Raw genomic sequence first — 18877 nt, 5'->3', positions numbered from 1 at the left:
CGGAGTGTGAGGGGCGGGGCTTCACCTTTAACCCTGGACAAAAGATGAGCTGAGCATGCGCGGACCTTGGCAGCAGCCGCTGACACATCAGGTGAGAGGTCAGGGAGCGGGTTCATGAACCCCGGGGGGTACGCGGGCCGCTCACACCCCGAGCTCAGGGAGCGGGTTAAGTTATTACACCGAGAAAGCAGTGTGAGTATCGGAGCGCAGTGTGGACAGGCTCTGCCCAGTGCTCATGGTAAAATAGTGAAATCTTCTACTTGATCGGCCCTTCCCTCAGACTGCTCAAGCAGGGCAGAGAGAAACAAAAATCTCCTGACAGAAGCAGCACCTGAAGTTACATTGAGTGAAATACAGTCTGCCCACAAGTTCCACACACAGGCTTCGTTGCTATAGAAACGATCACAACATTTATATCGGACCCAATCTAATCAGAAACTGGCCTCGGGCTCCTTTTACCAAGCTGCCACCAATGACCTCACAGACAGGCAGCAAATTCAACTGAAACTATTGTATTGGCAAACAGGTGACTGAATGCTTGTGTATTTCAACTGCTATAGTCCAGGATATGTGAAATATATCTGAGTTTATATGAAGGTTTACGCAAGTCAAATTATTTCCCCAATGCAATCGAGGGTAATCACACTCACACAGAATCACACAGAATCCCCACAGTGCAGATAGAGGCCATTTCAGCCCATCAAGCCTGCACCGACACATATCCCACCCTATCCCCGTAACCCCACGTATTTTAATCCCCTAATTTTTTATCATAGCCAAATCAACCTAACCCACACATCTTTGGACTGTGGGAGGAAACCGGAGCACCCGGAGGAAACTCACGCAGACACAGGGAGAATGTCTGTGCGGAGTTTGCACAGTCGCCCGAGGCCAGATTTGAACCCGGGTCCCTGGCGCTGTGAGGCAGCAGTGCTAACCACTATGCCACCGTGCTTCAGGTAACTTGTGTATCTCTCATGGGGTTGCTCAGGGTGAATACAATCTGGTGTGGTGGTCAATGATTGCTGTGATTGAAAAATGTTAAATGGTGATTTTATTATACACTATTATAGGAGTGTTAATATTATAGGGCTCAAATTCTATGAGCATGTGCAGATTTGCATAGAAGCTGTAATCAGTGGCCTTGATTATAATTAAAAGTGTGGATGAGGGTAGTGCAGTTGATGTAGTCTACATGGACTTCAGTAAGGCTTTTGACAAAGTCCAGCATGGGAGACTGGTGAAGAAGGTAAGAGCCCATGGGATCCAGGGCAATTTGACACATTGGATCCAAAATTGGCTTAGTGGCAGGAGGCACAGGGTGATGGTCGAAGGTTGTTTTGTGACTGGGAGCCTGTGTCCAGGGCTCGGTGCTGGGTCCTTTGCTGTTTGTAGTGTACATTAATGACTTAGATATGAATGTAGGAGGTATGATCAGTAAGTTCGCAGATGACACGAAAATTGGTGGAGTGGTAAACAGCGAGGAGGGAAGCCTCAGGCTACAGGACTATATAGACGGGTTGGTTAGATGGGCAGAACAGTGGCAAATGGAATTTAACCCTGAAAAGTGTGAGGTAATACATTTTGGGAGGACTAACAAGGTAAGCAAATACACAATGAATGGTAGGATCCTAGGAAGGACAGAGGATCAGAGGGACCTTGGTGTGCATAGATCCCTTAAGGCAGCAGGACAGGTAGATAAGGTGGTTAAAAAGGCATATGGGATACTTGCCTTCATTAGCCGAGGCATAGAATATAAGAGCAGGGAGGTTATGATGGAACTGTACAAAACCTTAGTTAGGCCACAGCTGGAATACTGTGTGCAGTTCTGGTCGCCACATTATAGGAAGGATGTGATTGCATTGGAGAGGGTGCAGAGGAGATTCACCAGGATGTTACCTGGGCTGGAGCGCTTCAGCTATGAAGAGAGACTGGACAGGCTAGGGTTGTTTTCCTTAGAGCAGAGAAGACTGAGGGGGGACCTGATTGAGGTGTACAAAATTATGAGGGGCATAGATAGGGTAGATAGAAAGGAACTTTTCCCCTTAGTAGAGGGGTCAATAACCAGGGGGCATAGTTTCAAGGTAAGGGGTAGGAGGTTTAGAGGGGATTTGAGGAAAAACTTTTTCACCCAGAGGGTGGTTGGAATCTGGAACTCTGCCTGAAACGGTGGTAGAGGCAGGAACCCTCACAACATTCAAGAAGCATTTAGATGAGCACTTGAAACGCCATAGCATACAAGGCTACGGACCAAGTGCTGGAAAATGGGATTAGATTAGACAGGGCTTGATGGCCGGCGTGGACACAATGGGCCTCAGGGCCTCTTTCTGTGCTGTATGACTCTATGAGAAATGGGGACTGGTCAGGGAGCGCCTGTAAATAAAGGAGAAATGGAGACTGGTCAGGGAGCATCTGCAAATGGAGACTAGTCAGGGAGCGTCTGTAAATGAAGAAGAAATGGAGACTAGTCAGGGAGTGTCTGTAAATGAAGGAGAAATGGAGACTGGTCAGGGAGCATCTGGAAATGGAGAATGGTCAGGGTGCGTCTGTAAATGAAGGAGAAATGGAGACTGGTCAGGGCGCATCTGTAAATGAAGGGGAAATTGTGACAGGTCAAGGATTGCCCCTCACCAAAATTGTGAGAGATTACAGAAGAAAAGCCGAAAAGGAAGGACAGACTATTGGAAAGAAGGTTAGAGCCAGAGTCAGCACCTTCAGGGTAGGAGAGGGAGAGGAACCAGTGAGTGTGGAACTGAACCCAACCAGAGTCAGCACCTTCAGGGGAGGCGAGGGAGGGGAACCAGTGAGTGTTGAACTGAACCGAGCCAGAGCCAGCACCTTCAGGGGAGGAGAGGGAGGGGAACCAGTGAGTGTTGAACTGAACCCAGCCAGAGTCAGCACCTTCAGGGGAGGAGAGGGAGGGGAACCAGTGAGTGTAGAACTGAACCCAGTCAGAGTCAGCACCTTCAGGGGAGGAGAGAGAGGGGAACCAGTGAGTGTAGAACTGAACCCAGCCAGAGTCAGCACCTTCAGGGGAGGAGCGGGAGGGGAACCAGTGAGTGTTGAACTGAACCAAGCCAGAGTCAGCACCTTCAGGGGAGGAGAGGGAGGGGAACCAGTGAGTGTAGAACTGAACCCAGCCAGAGTCAGCACCTTCAGGGGAGGAGAGGGAAGGGAACCAGTGAGTGCAGAACTGAACCCAGCCAGAGTCAGCACCTTCAGGAGAGGAGAGGGAGGGGAACCAGTGAGTATTGAACTGAACCCAGCCAGAGTCAGCACCTTCAGGGGAGGAGAGGGAGGGGAACCAGTGAGTGTAGAACTGAACCCAGCCAGAGTCAGCACCTTCAGGGGAGGAGAGAGAGGGGAACCAGTGAGTGTAGAACTGAACCCAGCCAGAGTCAGCACCTTCAGGGGAGGAGAGGGAGGGGAACCAGTGAGTGTTGAACTGAACCAAGCCAGAGTCAACACCTTCAGGGGAGGAGAGGGAGGGGAACCAGTCAGTGTAGAACTGAACCCAGCCAGAGTCAGTGCCTTCAGGGGAGGAGAGGGAGGGGAACCAGTGAGTATAGAACTGAACCCAGCCAGAGTCAGCACCTTCAGGGGAGGAGAGGGAGGGGAACCAGTGAGTGTAGAACTGAACCCAGCCAGAGTCAGCACCTTCAGGGGAGGGAGAAAATTCGACCAAAAGGAAAAATGATGGAGATGGTGCGATGGGTTTGAACTTCAGCACAGGTAGGAGGGAGAGTGTGTGGGATGGGGATTTACAGCTTTCGGGGAACAAGAGAGGAAAGAATGTTCCATAGAAACTAGAATTGTCTGTCCTGAATTTCTATCCTACTTAGAATGATGACTTTTTAAAACTCCTTTTACAGGGCATTAGAAGGGGAGGATTTGCAGACGGGAAACTCAAACCAAACATCACATCAAAATCTGACAGAGTCAGTCGATTCATCAGGACCTGAATATCATCGGCCTTTGAATGTGGAAGGAGAAATGTTTGTTTGTTCTGTCTGTGGGAAAAGATTTCAAACATCAGTGTGATTGGAAAAGCACCGAGACACACACACCCGGGTGAGAGTGTTCCGCTGACTGTGGAAAGAGCTTTAACCAGTTACACAGCCTGAAAAAACATCGCACCGTTCACAGCGGGGAGAAACCGTACACGTGTTCTGTGTGTGGACGAGGCTTCAACTGATCGTCCAACCTGGAGAGACACAAGGACACCTGCACCATGGAGAAACCGTGGAAATGTGGGGACTGTGGTAAGGGATTCAATTACCCCTGTGAGCTGGAAACTCATCGATGCATTCACACCGGGGAGAGGCCATTCACCTGCTTCGTGTTTGGTAAGGGATTCATTGATTCATCCAACCTGCTGACACACCAGTGAATTCACACTGGGGAGAGGCCGTTCATCTGCACCGTGTGTGGGCAAAGTTTTGCTCATTCATCCAACCTGCTGACACACCAACGAGTTCACACTGATAAGAAACCTTATAAATGTTCTGACTGTGAGAAAAGCTTTAAAAGCACAAAGGATCTGCTGACACACCAATGCACTCATACTGGGGAGAGGCCGTTCACTTGCTCTATATGGGGAGAGATTCACTCGTTCATCCAACCTGCTGACACACCAGCGAGTTCAGACTGGGGAGAGGGCGTTCACCTGCTCCGTGTGTGGGAAAGGATTTTCTCATTCATCCAACCTGTTGAGACACCAGCTTGTTCACAGTGATAAGAGACCTTTTAAATGTTCTGACTGTGAGAAGAGCTTTAAAAGCACAAAATCTCTGCTGACACACCAACGCACTCACACTGGGGAGAGGCCGGTCCACTGCTCCGTGCGTGGGAAGGGATTCACTCGTTCATCCAACCTACGGACACACCAACGTGTGCACATGTGACTGCGGGGGTTGGATTCTGCTGTTAATCACATCCAGGACTGAACCATGTTCATTCTGACAGTTGGGATTTGTTTCAGCTGATGTTAGTAACCCCTATAACTGGGCTGGAGTTTAACCTGTATCAATGTCAAATAAATGAGCTTTGTTTCACACACACGCAGTGTGTCGAGTCCTTCATGTCTCGACAATAAGATGAGCTGATTGAGGACTTGTTACAAACTGAGTGGAATCCATCTGAGAACTGAGTTCCCACAACTTGTTAAAAGATGGATCTACAAGATGTCCAAGTCTGACAGGACAGAAAATTCTATTATATCACAGGGTCCACTTCAACCCTCCAGGGCAGTGAGTCCCTGTAATATTGGATTTTAACCTATGGGAAATATTCTGATAATCTGTTATTGTCACGGGGCAAAGCAGCCTTGTTACTTTAACATCAGTTTAATCAAACTCAATGGACAATCCGATCTCCAAAGGAAAACGTCTCCTTAAAGCTGACGGTGTCGGCAGTTCTGCAGCTCATTTCTCAGTGTGAGCGTGTCAGAATGAAAAGCTTTAACAACAGCCGATGTTTCACAAAGGGAGACCTCACCAGACCAAAGGCCATTGGTGGAGTTTAATGGGCTGTTTGTGTCACTGGGCTACAGGAGGCCATTTTTAACCGAAGGAAAACTGGTCACAGCAAACAGAGTTTAACAGACTGTCCCTGGTCCACTCGAACCCCCACCTTCTCTCACTCACTATTTATGGGCACTGCTGCAGTAATTGCTCCTCTGACCTTTCCTCTCTTGTCCCTCCTACACCCCTAATACACGGCCCGACACAATCTCCCTCCCCCTACATCCTCACTGTGCTGGAATCCACACCAGTCTCCCCATCTGCTCCTTGTTCTCTCCCTGGATCTGAAAACTACTGAACTCACTCTTCCCCTCCTGAAGTCTACAGGCTCTAAAACTGAAGCTTGGTGTCCCTCAGTCCCGACTCCTTGATTTACCTCCCCTTCTCTCCTCCTCTTTCCCCCTTGGTTGTGTTCCACACTCTGGGCCTTGGGCCTTCCCCGGGGATTCTCAGTATGAACAGGTGGGATGTGTTTGGAGACAGGGTGTCCCGGCTCTCCACCTTTAAAGGGACAAGGAGACGACCAGCTGGGCTGAATGGCCCTGCTTTATGACATCACTGCAGTGCCTAGCAACCAGCCTCCCTGAGCCCTGCTCATTATGGGCTGGGTTTAGCTCAGTGCTGTTACAGGAAGGGAAACAGGAGCAGGATTCACCCCGTGTGGAGCCCAGGATTAATGGGGAGAGGTACAGGATCAATTTATACCTTATTGAGTGAGAAATTTCATTGTCCGGACACTCCCTGTCCCTCGGTATCTGTGTCGAGGAGCAGCTGATGGGTTTACTCTGTATCTAACCCGTGCTGTACCCAACTGGAGAGTGTTTGATGCTGACACTAGAGGCTCAGCTCCACGAGCACAACATTTAACCCAAAGATGATCTGATAAACCCATCAGCTTCTCCCCTGGACACAGGTCCTGAGGGACAGGGAGTGTCTCTGATATTTTGGTCGGTGTCGTTGATCAAGTTTAAACACCTCGCTCACATCTCCTCTCACCCTGCTCTGTTCGAATGAGAAGTGCCCCAGTTTCTCTCGTCTCTCCTCCTGGGAAAGAGAAGTTCGCCTCAGTTAGAAACTCAAACAGGCACTTCACTGCAGACAGGCCATCATGAGGAAACATTTCTTTACCCAGCGAGTTATTATGATCTGAAATGCACTGCCTGAAAGGGTGGAGGAAGCAGATTCAAGAGTAACTTTCAAAAGGGAATTGGATAAATATTTGAAGGGAAAACATTTACTGGGATATGGGGAAAGAGCATGGGAGTGGGACTAATTGGATAGCTCTCCCAAAGAGCTGGCACAAGCATGATGGGCCGAATGGCCGCCTTTTGTGCTGTATCATTCTATGATTCTCTGATAACTAAAGCCTCTCATCCGTGGTATAACCTCAGTGAATTTATTCTGCAGCCTCTCTGTGGCCCAAAACTTATTCTAACTGCAGCCGAATCGATGATTTTGTTTTCTACGCCCCATTTATAAAAAACTTTGGGTAACATTTTTAAACCACTTTATAAACTTGTTCTCCAACTTACAGATTTGTGTATCTGATCTCCCTGTAGATTTTAGAGATATTAACATAACGTGGCTGAAATTTTCTTCTTCTTCTTAGGCAGTCCCTCGGAACTGAGGATGACTTGCTTCCACATTAAAAATGAACTCGCAGGTGGCTGATGAGTCCAATGCGGGACCTACAGTCTCTGTCACAGGTGGGGCAGACGGTGGTTGAAGGGGTGGGTGGGTGGGTGGGGTGCTTGGGTTGACGTGCGCTCCTTGCGCTGCCTGCGCTTGGCTTCCGCTTGCTCCCGGCGAAGAGACTCGAGGTGTTCGGCGCCTTCCCGGATGCTTCTCCTCCACTTTGTGTGGTCTTGGGCCAGGGATTCCCAGGTGTCGGTGGGGATGTTACACTTTTTCAAGGAGACTTTGAGGGTGTCCTTGAAGCATTTCCTCTGCCCACCTGGGGCTCTCTTGCCGTGCCGGAGCTCCGAGTAGAGCGCTTGTTTTGGGAGTCTCGTATCGGGCATGCGGACGATGTGACCCGTCCATCGGAGCTGATCGAGCATGGTCAAAGCTTCAATGCTGGGGATGTTGGCCTGAGCAAGAACACTGACGTTAGTGTGCCTATCCTGCCAATGGATTTGCAGGATCTTGCGGAGGCAGCGTTGGTGGTACCTCTCCAGTGCTTTGAGGTGCCTGCTGTACATGGTCTATGTCTCTGAGGCATACAGCAGGGCAGGTATCACTGCTGCCCTGTAGACCATGAGCTCAGTGCCGGGTTTGAGGTCCTGGTCTTTAAACACTCTCTTCCTCAGACGACCGAAGGCTGCACTGGCACACTGAAGGCGGTGTTGGACTTTGTCGTCGACGTCTGCCCTTGTTGACAGTAGGCTCCCGAGGTATGGAAAGTGGTCCACGTTGTCCAAGGCCTTGTCGTGGATTTTGATAATCGGGGGGCAGCACTGTGTGGCGGGGGCAGGTTGGTAGAGGACCTTTGTCTTACGGATGTTTAGTGTAAGGTCCATGCTCTCGTATGCTTCGGTGAAGGTGTTTACGATGGTTTGGAGTTCGACCTCCGAGTGAGCGCAGACGCAAGCATCGTCTGCATACTGTAATTCGATGACAGAGATGAGATGACCTTGGATCTGGACTGGAGGCGACGGAGGTTGAACAGTTTCCCGTTTGTTCTGTAAATTAGCTCCACTCCAGTGGGGAGCTTACTGAGGGTGAGATGGAGAATTGCAGCAAGGAAGATTGAGAAGAGCGTTGGTGCGATGACACAGCCTTGCTTGACCCCGGTTCTCATAGAGTCATAGAGTAATACAGCACGGATAGAGGCCCTTCGGCCCATCGTGTCCATGCCGGCCATCAAGCCCTGTCTAATCTAATCCCATATTCCAGCATTTGGCCCGTAGCCTTGTATGCTATGGCATTTCAAATGCTCATCCAAATGCTTCTTAAATGTTGTGAGGGTTTCTGCCTCCACAACCCTTTCAGGCAGTGAGTTCCAGACTCCAACCACCCTCTGGGTGAAAAAGTTCTTTCTCAAATCCCCTCTAAACCTCCCGCCCTTTACCTTGAATCTATGCCCCCTAGTTATTGACCCCTCTACTAAGGGGAAAAGCTCCTCAGCATCCATCCTATCTATGCCCCTCACAATTTTGTACACCTCAATCATGTCCCCCCTCAGCCTCCTCTGCTCCAAGGAAAACAAACCCAATCTGCCCAGTCTCTCTTCATAGCTGAAGCGCTCCAGCCCTGGTAACATCCTGGTGAACCTCCTCTGCACCCTCTCTAACGCGATCACATCTTTCCTGTAGTGTGGCGACCAGAACTGCACACAGTATTCCAGCTGTGGCCTAACCAGTGTTTTATACAGCTCCATCATAACCTCCTTGCTCTTATATTCTATGCCTCGGCTAATGAAGGCAAGTATCCCATATGCCTTTTTTACCACCTTATCCACCTGTTCCGCCGCCTTCAGGGATCTGTGTACCTGCACACCCAGATCCCTCTGACCCTCCGTCTTGCCTAGGGTCTTTCCCTTCATTGTGTATTCCCTTGCCTTGTTAGACCCCCCAAAGTGCATCACCTCGCACTTTTCCGGGTTAAATTCCATTTGCCACTGTTCCGCCCATCTGACCAACCCATCTATATCGTTCTGCAGACTGAGGCTACCCTCCTCGCTATTTACCACCCTACCAATTTTAGTATCATCCGCGAATTTACTGATCATACCCTTTACATTCATATCCAAGTCATTAATGTAGACCACAAACAGCAAGGGACCCAGCACCGATCCCTGTGGTACCCCACTGGCCACAGGTTTCCAGTCACAAAAACAACCTTCGACCATCACCCTCTGCCTTCTACCACTAAGCCAGTTTTGTATCCAATGTGCCAAGGCACCCTGGATTCCATGGGCTCTTACCTTCTTGACCAGTCTCCTGTGCGGGACTTTATCGAAGGCCTTACTGAAATCCATGTATACCACATCCACTGCGTTACCCTCATCCACACACCTAGTCACCCCCTCAAAAAATTCAATCAAATTAGTCAGACATGATCTTCCCTTGACAAAGCCATGTTGACTATCCCTGATTAATCCTTGCCTCTCCAAGTGGAGACAAATTTTGTCCCTCAGGATTTTTTCCAGTAATTTTCCTACCACTGATGTTAGGCTCACTGGCCTGTAGTTCCCCGGTTTTTCCCTACTACCCTTCTTGAATAATGGTACTACATTAGCGGTTCTCCAGTCCTCTGGCACATCCCCTGTGGCCAGAGAGGTCCTGAATATATGTGTTAGAGCCCCCGCAATCTCCTCCTTTGCCTCACACAGCAGCCTGGGGTACATTTCATCCGGGCCTGGGGATTTATCCATTTTTAGGCCAGCTAAAACCGCCAATACCTCCTCCCTCTCGATGTTAATATGTTCAAGCATATCACAGTCCCCCCGCCCTATTTCTATGTCTACATCGTCCTTCTCCATAGTGAAAACAGATGCAAAAAATTCATTTAGAACCCCTCCTACATCTTCCGGCTCCACACACAGATTGCCACTTTTGTCCCTAATGGGCCCTATTTTTTCCCTAGTTATCCTTTTACCCTTAATATACTTATAAAACATCTTCGGATTTTCCTTTATTTTGCTCGCCAGTGTTATTTCATGGCCCCTCCTTGATCTCCTAATTTCTTTTTTAAGTATCCCCCTGCACTTTTTGTACTCCTCTAGGGCTTCCTCCGTCTTTAGCCTTTTGTATCTACCAAAAGCCCTCCTTTTTTTCCTAATCCATTCCCGTATATCCCCTGACATCCACGGTTCCCTGTGGTTTTTGGAACCACTCTTGACCTTTATGGGAACATGTTGCCCTTGTATGATCTCAATCTCCCTTCTGAAAGCCTCCCATTGCTCCCATTCTTACGTGAATTGGGTCTGTGGTGGAACCATTGGTCAGGATCACGGCTTGCATGTCGTCATGAAGCAGGCGGAGGATAGTGACAAACTTTTGAGGGCAGCCGAATTTGAGGAAGACACTCCATAATCCCTCACGGTTGAGTGTCGAAGGCCTTTGTGAGATCAAAGAAGGCCATGTACAGCGGTTGGTGCTGTTCCCTGCATTTCTCTTGTAATTGATGTGCGGTGAAGATCATGTCCATTGTGCCCCTTAGTGGGCGGAATCCACATTGCGACTCTGGGAGGAGCTCTTCGGCCACTGGGAGAAGGCGATTGAGGAGGATTCTTGCGATGACTTTCCCTGTGGCAGATAGCAGGGAAACTCCTCTGTAATTACCGCAATCGGACTTGTCACCTTTCTTGAAGATGGTCACAATTACGGCGTCTCTGAGATCCCCTGGCATGCGCTCCTCCTTCCGGATACATACATTGATAAATATATTGACATCAAATGTCTGATATAATGTGTATTGTGGGAAAGAGAAGTTTAGTCTGAGTTAGAAACTCAAACAGACGCTTCACTGCAGACAGGTCGCCATGGCCAACACTGATAAGACGATAGCAAAATACTGCAGATGTTGGAAATCCAAAATAACAACAGAAAATGCTGGAAAAACTCAGCAGGCCAGGCAACATCCGTGGAGAGAAAATAGAGTAAACGTTTCGGGTGAACCCTTTGTCAAGCCTCTCTTTTCTCTCCACAGATGTTGCTTGGCCTGCTGAGTTTTTCCAGCATTTTCTGTTGTTAACACTGATAAGACATTCCATTCAGTGAATCTACTGGTTGGAATCTGTAATCAGATCAGGAGAAAGAACAGGTTTTGTCTGTTATTAACCACAATATAAGATTATAGAATCATAGAATGGTTACAGCACAGAAGGAGGCCATTCAGCCCATCGAGCCCGTGCTGGCTCTCTGCAAGACCACTTCAGCGAGTCCCACTCCCCGCCCTTTCCCCGTAACCCTGCAAATTTCTTTCCTTCAGGTACTTATCCAATTCCCTTTTGAAAGCCGTGCTTGAATCTGCCTCCACCACCCTTTCGGGCAGTGCATTCCAGATCCTAACCACTCGCTGCGTAAAAAAGTTTTTCCTCATGTCGCATTTGGTTCTTCCACCAATCACCTTAAATCTGTGTCCTCTGATTCTCGACCCTTCCGCCAATGGGAACAGTTTCTCTCTATCTACTCTGTTCAGAACCCTCATGATTTTGAACACCTCTATCAGATCTCTCAACCTTCTCTGCTCTAGGGAGAACAACCCCAGCTTCTCCAGTCTATCCATGTAACTGAAGTCCCTCATCCCTGGAACTATTCTTGTAAATCTTTTCTGCACCATCTCTAAGACCTTCACATCCTTCCTTAAGTGCGGGGCCCAGAATTGGACACAATACTCCAGTTGAGGCCGAGCTAGTGTTTTACGAAGGTTCATCATAACTTCCTTGCTTTTGGACTCTGTGCCTTCCTTGCTTTTGTTGCCTCTTGTTGCTGGCTCCAGGCACTGGAGCGGTTCCTGTGTGTTCAGCTCTCAGCTGCAGTCAGTACCTGGGCCGGGCTCAGCACTTTACCCAGCACATCTCTGTCCACATTGTCATACTTGACACGGAGGGGCTGCGCAGGCTTCTCGTCCACCTCGGTCAGAGCGAGAGGTCCCGACCACTCGTACAAGTCTACGGGCATGTTGCAGCCGCACTGCGGACAGCCCGGGCTTAGGCTGCGTGAGCTGGAGCTGCGTGAGCTACACTGGAGAAGGTTGAGATTCCAGAAATAGTGGGGAACCAAGGGGCTAATGAGAGCGAGGAACTTAAAGTAATTAATATCAGTCGAGAAAAAGTACTTGAGAAACTAACGGGACTAAAAGCCGACAAATCCCCTGGACCTGACGGCCTACATCCTAGGGTTCTAAAAGAGGTGGCTGCAGAGATAGTGGATGCATTGGTCGTGATCTTCCAAAATTCACTAGATTCTGGAAAGGTCCTCGTGGAATGGAAGGTAGCAAATGTAACCCCGCTATTCCAGAAAGGAGGGAGAGAGAAAACAGGGATCTACAGGCCAGTTAGCCTGACATCAGTCCTCGGGAAAATGCTGGAATCCATTATTAAGGAAGTGGAACAGGGCACTTAGAAAATGATGATATGATTAGGCAGAGTCAACATGGTTTTATGAAAGGGAAATCATGTTTGCATAAAGCTCCAAAGTGGGTTCCAAATCATTAATGCTCCAGATTCTAAGATTGGGAAGTGAACAGCTGTGAAATGGTAGGTTTTAGACCACTTCTGCAGCTTTCACCTATTCACAGCAATCCACAGTCATTGAGAACCCGACATACTTACCTGACCTGATAGCCGCTCTCCGGGAACCTCGTTAAAAACCTGGGAAAATGGTAAGTACATGGGGAAAATGGTGCTTAACTACCTTTTAACAAGCTTAAATTATCTAAATTGGCTGACCTGCCGCTTGGTGTCGGGTCTGTTCAGGGATGACAGACCCGACACTTAGGAAACTCACAAGGAGGTGGTTCAGAGCAGGATACCGACCCGCTGTCAATCTTTGTGGTTTTGACAGCAGACTTGCCTCCAAACCCGCACTCTGAGCACCGGCAAAATTCAGCCCTTAGAGAACTGCGTCCAGTTCTGGTCACCATATTATAAATAGGATATAGAGGCACCGGAAAGGGAGGAGAGAAGCTTTAGAAGGATGATACCAGAAATGCGAGGGTATACATATCAGGAAAGGATGAATAGGCTGGGTCTCTTCTCTTGAAAAAAGGCTGAGGGGTGACCTAATAGAGGTCCTTAAAATTATGAAATTTTTTTGATAGAGTGGATACAGAGAGAATGTTTCCACTTGTGGGGAAGAGCATAACTTGTGAGAGCAGTGAAAGTATGGCCAGAGGGGTCAGTATCGGAGCTTCAGGATTGCTTCTAACGCACTGATTGGGGCATGTTTGCCCATAATGACATCGAGGAATACGCATCCACAGTGCTATTCTACATTAACAGCTGCGTCGAGGTCGTCACGACCCATAAAAATATCAGGACATACCCCAACCAGAAACCCTGGATGAACGGAGAGGTCCGCTCACTGTTGAAAGCACGCGACGCAGCATTTAAATCTGTCGACGCGGCGGCTTACAGTGCAGCTAGGACCAACCTAAAAAAGGGTATCAGGACTGCCAAAAGGAAACAGACACTGCGGATAGAGGATCATTTCCACAACAACTCGGACCCCCTGCACATGTGGCAAGGCATCCAGTCCATCACTGACTACGAGGGCAAAAACACCAGCCCCCCCGGTTAGCGATGCCTCCCTTCCGGAGGAGCTTAACAACTTCTACGCTTGCTTCGACAGGGACAACATGGAGCCGGCTACCAAAGCCTTGCCACCCCTGGAAGACCAGGTGCTCACTCTGTCGACCTCCGACGTAAGGGGTGTTCTACACGGAGTGAACACACGAAAGGCTGCTGGACCGGATAGCATCCCTGGATGGGTACTCAAGGAATGTGCTGATCAGCTGGCTGATGTCTTCACCGCCATCTTCAATCTGTCATTGGCCCAGGCAGTAGTCCCTACATGCTTCAAGACCGCTACCATTATTCCTGTGCCAAAACAAACGGCTGTGACGTGCCTGAACGACTATCGACCTGTCGCACTCACACCCATCATAATGAAGTGTTTCGAGAGACTGGTCCTGGCTCACATCAAAGCCAGTGTTCCCGCCTCTCTTGACCAACACCAGTTTGCCTATCGTGCAAACAGATCAACGGAGGATGCAATCACAACTGCTCTACACTCGGCACTGAATCACTTAGATGGTAAGGAGACCTACATCAGAATGCTGTTCATAGACTACAGCTCAGCATTCAACACTATCGTCCCCAACAAGCTGGCCACCAAACTCCAAACTCTTGGCCTGAACACTTCCCTCTGCAACTGGACCCTGGAATTCCTAACAAACAGACCCCAGTCTGTCAAATTAGGTAACCACACCTCCCACCCCCCTGACCCTGAACACGGGGGCCCCACAAGGATGTGTGCTGAGCCCCCTCCTCTACTCCCTCTTCACCCACGACTGTGTGGCTGTTCATGGTTCCAACACCATCATCAAGTTTGCGGATGATACCACGGTCGTAGGCCAGATCACCAACAACGATGAGTCAGCCTACAGGGAGGAGGTCCAGCATCTCGTGAAGTGGTGCGCCGATAACAACCTGGCCCTTAACATCAAGAAAACCAAAGAAATCATTGTGGACTTCAGGAAGTCTAAAGGCGGAAGTCACACCCCCATCCACATCAATGGGGCTGTGGTGGAAAGGGTGGACAGCTTTAAGTTCCTCGGAGTCCACATCACGGAAGACCTCTCCTGGTCCCTCAATACCTCCTCTCTGGTGAAGAAGGCCCAGCAGCGCCTATATTTCCTAAGGAGGCTGAAGGGATGTAACCTGTCACCCCTGATCCTCTCTAACTTTTACCGCTGCACAATAGAGAGCATCCTGACAAACTGTATCACAGTATGGTATGGCAGCTGTAGCTACTATGACCGGAAAGCCCTGCAGTGGGTCGTCAAAACTGCCCAACGCATTACCGGTGTAATGTATGTACCTTTAAGAGGAACTAAGTTTTTGAAGCCCCTGTATACTGTAGTGCCAGTAGTGACCACTCGGGTATATAAGCCTGTGTAGCGTCTTGTGTTGTTAGTTCACCTCCAGACTTTGTTCAGTAAACACTTGTTAAATCAACTCCTGCATTCCGTGTCTCCATTAACACACGGATCTAACAGTGGCGACGAGTTAGAAATGAACTTACCTGCAATTCGGCAGCACCTCAAGGGGATCGATTACTCAGACGAAGGTCGAAGCCAGAAGCAAGAAAAAAAAATAACTTGAAGAAACTCGAAAACGAGGGCCAGGCTTGGTCTCCAGTCTGTGGTTTCCCCAGCTAAACGGGCTGGTGGCAGGTATTGCACTGATCCTTCCTGGGCTGCGGCGGGCTAGAGCTCGATCGGGTGGCTCTGCAACGGGGCTGGGCAGCGAGTCGGGAAGCAGAAGCAAAAAGAGAGAGAGGGTGGAGCACTCAGGGCGTGGCCGGTGCTGCGAAGCAGGTTGGCGTTCGGACCGAGCAGAGGGAGGGGAAAGTCCCAGAGGGTCCGCTCCACGACGGGAACGGTTCTCCAAGTAACGGAGAAACTATTGAGGTGCTATAAAAAAAAAAGTCGCAGAGGGTCCGCTCCACGACGGGAACGGTTCTTCAATTACGGAGAGAATATTGAAGCGATATATTAAAAAAAATAGAAATACCGCGAAAAGCTGCAGGTCGCAACGGGAACCGCGGAGAACAGCATTGGCAGCAGCGGCAGCGGCGGGAAAGCGCGGGAGGCGCCATCTTAACTTGGCGGGGAAGAAAGAAAAGCGCGGGAGGCGCCATTTTGATCCATCGGGGACGGAGGAAAAGCGCGGGAAGCGCCATTTTAGATTTTCAAGATGCCAAAAACTGGCAATATTACTGCTTTCGATAGTGATATAGAAGATTGGACCACATATGTGGAAAGAGTGGAGGTATATTGCAAGACGAATGAAGTAGCGGATGATAAAAAGGCATCGGTACTTCTAAATCTGATGGGCGCAAGGACATACGGGCTGTTACGAAACTTGATCACTCCAGCCAAACCGATAGACAAGAATTTTAATGAGATTGTTGATACCTTACAGGAGCACTTAAACCCAACACCGCTGCTGATAGCGGAATGATTCAAATTCTTTAGGAGGAATCAGCACAAGAATGAAAGTAACGCTGATTACCTCACCGAATTACGAAAGCTGTCAAAGCACTGCCAATTCGGGGCAGGACTGGCAGATTCTCTGCGAGACAAATTCGTCTGCGGTCTCCTAAGCGAAGGAACACAGAAAAGACTACTTTCTGAGAAAGATTTGACACTGGACAAGGCTTTCAGTGTGGCTGTGTCATACGAAACAGCAGCAAGAGGAGCTGCAGAGATACAGCAAAAGCCACAGGACTTCGGCACCCATGAAATGACACGGGGTTTCGAGAGATGTTATCGCTGCGGCAGATCCACCCATGACCAGAAGGACTGCTGGTTCAAGGACAAAGCATGCAGGCAATGCGGAAAGATGGGACACATTGCACGTGTATGCAGATCTGGAAAGAAATCCGCTGACAGTAAAAAGGTCAATAAGGAAAAGTACAGAAAGGTACAAATGATGACGGACAGTAGCTCCGAAGACCAGAAGAGCGATAGCGACTCCGTAAACAAGAGACTAAGCTGTCTCAAATTACATAATGTAATTGCCAAAGAAGATTACCAGACCATTTGGGTTACCCTCACGATAGCGGGGTCCCCAGTCAAAATGGAGCTAGATACAGGATCAGCTCTGACCGTCATGAGTCGACAGGATTACGAGCGGCTATTTCCGCATATACCTTTGAAAGACACATCCATTGTCTTGAAGACATATACGGGGCAGAAAGTATACCCCAGGGGGAAAATAAGGGTGCCTGTTGTATACAACGGCAAGGAAATACAGAGGTTGTATTTATACGTTCTGCAAGATGGTGGTCCACCGTTGTTGGGACGTGAATGGATCAGAAAGATACGTTTAGACTGGCACTCCATTCAGGCACTGACGGAGACCAGTAAGAAAAAAAACGATGATGACGTCATACCTGGACGATTAAAAGAAATCTTGGCTAACGCCAAAGAAGTGTTTCAACAGGAACTAGGAACCCTGAAAGGTGCCACCGCCTCAATAAAAGTGGAAGATGCGGCAATTCCCAAGTTTTTTATGGCAAGGCCGGTTCCATACGCAATTCGTCCAGCAGTCGAGGCAGAGCTGGAGAATTTGGAAAAAGCAGGCGTGTTATCCAAGGTAGATTGGAGCGAGTGGGCAACACCCATCATCCCGGTCATGAAGAAAACGTTGAATAATGATAAATCTGAAGAACAGAGAAAAGTTCGCATCTGTGGAGACTTCAAGGTGACTGTAAACCCGGTTCTTCACATGGTATAGTATCCTCTTCCGAGGATAGAAGATATTTTCACTTCACTATTTTCTATATGGAAACGTTTCACCAAAATTGACTTAGCACAGGCATATCTACAGATGGAGGTTGAGGAGGCCTCTAAAAAGTATCTCACGATAAACACACACAAAGGCCTGTACTAGTACAATCGACTGGTTTTCGGAGTAGCATCAGCTCCAGCTATCTGGCAAAGAGCTATGGAGCAAGTCCTGCAAGGGATTCCGGGGACTCAATGCTACCTAGACGACATCCTTGTAACAGGAGAAAACGACAACGAGCACCTTGCCAATCTGGAGCAGGTGCTCACGAGGCTGAGAGAACAGGGCCTACGAGCAAATCGCCCCAAGTGCGAATTTTTCCAGAAACAAATATCATATTGTGGCCATGTCATTAACGAAGAAGGGTTGCATAAGTCACCTGAAAAAATTGAAGCGGTCGTAAAGGCCCCAGCGCCTGAAAATGTCTCACAATTAAGGTCGTTCCTGGGATTAGTAAATTACTATCATAAATTTTTACCAAACTTGTTGACGGTTCTGCACCCGCTTAACGCACTGCTACAAACGGGAGTAGTTTGGAAATGGAGCGAAGACTGTAAATGTGCCTTCCATAAATGCAAAGGCTTGATCACGTCCAGGGAAGTGTTGGCTCATTACAACCCATCACTTCCAATCAGACTGGCGTGCGATGCATCCCCTTACGGCGTGGGAGCGGTATTATCGCATAGATTCCCTGATGGCTCAGAGCGGCCGATAGCTTTTGCGTCACACTCATTGAACTTAGCTGAGCGTAACTATGCCCAGATCGACAGGGAGGCACTCAGCCTGGTGTGGGGGGTGAAGAAATTCAACCATTACCTACACGGACAAAAATTTACCTTGTTGACTGACCATCAACCCCTCGTCTCCATATTCAACCCTAAAAAGGGCGTTCCCATTATGACAGCGCAAAGGCTACAGAGGTGGTCCCTTTTCCTAGGGGCACACCAATATGACATAGAGTACAAAGGAACAAAACAGCATGGGAATGCTGACGGGTTATCGCGCCTACCGTTGCCAACGGTGGAAGAGGCGCCTACAGTGGACCCAGTGGAGATATTCCACTCAACCATAGTGGAATGTCTACCGGTGACAAATTCGACCACTGAAAAGGAAACGCGAAATGACCCGACTCTCTCACGAGTCTACGATTTAACGGTGAAGGGATGGCCAGCACATGGCGAACCACTGTTGCCAGCATTCTCGCAAAGAAGAGAACAGCTGTTAGTGTGCCGAGGAACCTTGATGTGTGGATCCAGAGTGGTGATTCCACCCAAACTCAAGGATAGAGTGCTAAAGGAGCTTCACGAGGGGCATCTGGGTGGAGTGAAAATGA

Source organism: Somniosus microcephalus, chromosome 4 (genome assembly GCF_052327205.1).
Source record: "Somniosus microcephalus isolate GS21.2 chromosome 4, FLI_Smic_1.0, whole genome shotgun sequence".
Classification (NCBI taxonomy): Eukaryota; Metazoa; Chordata; class Chondrichthyes; order Squaliformes; family Somniosidae; genus Somniosus; species Somniosus microcephalus.
Note: the sequence above shows the minus strand (reverse complement) of the source record.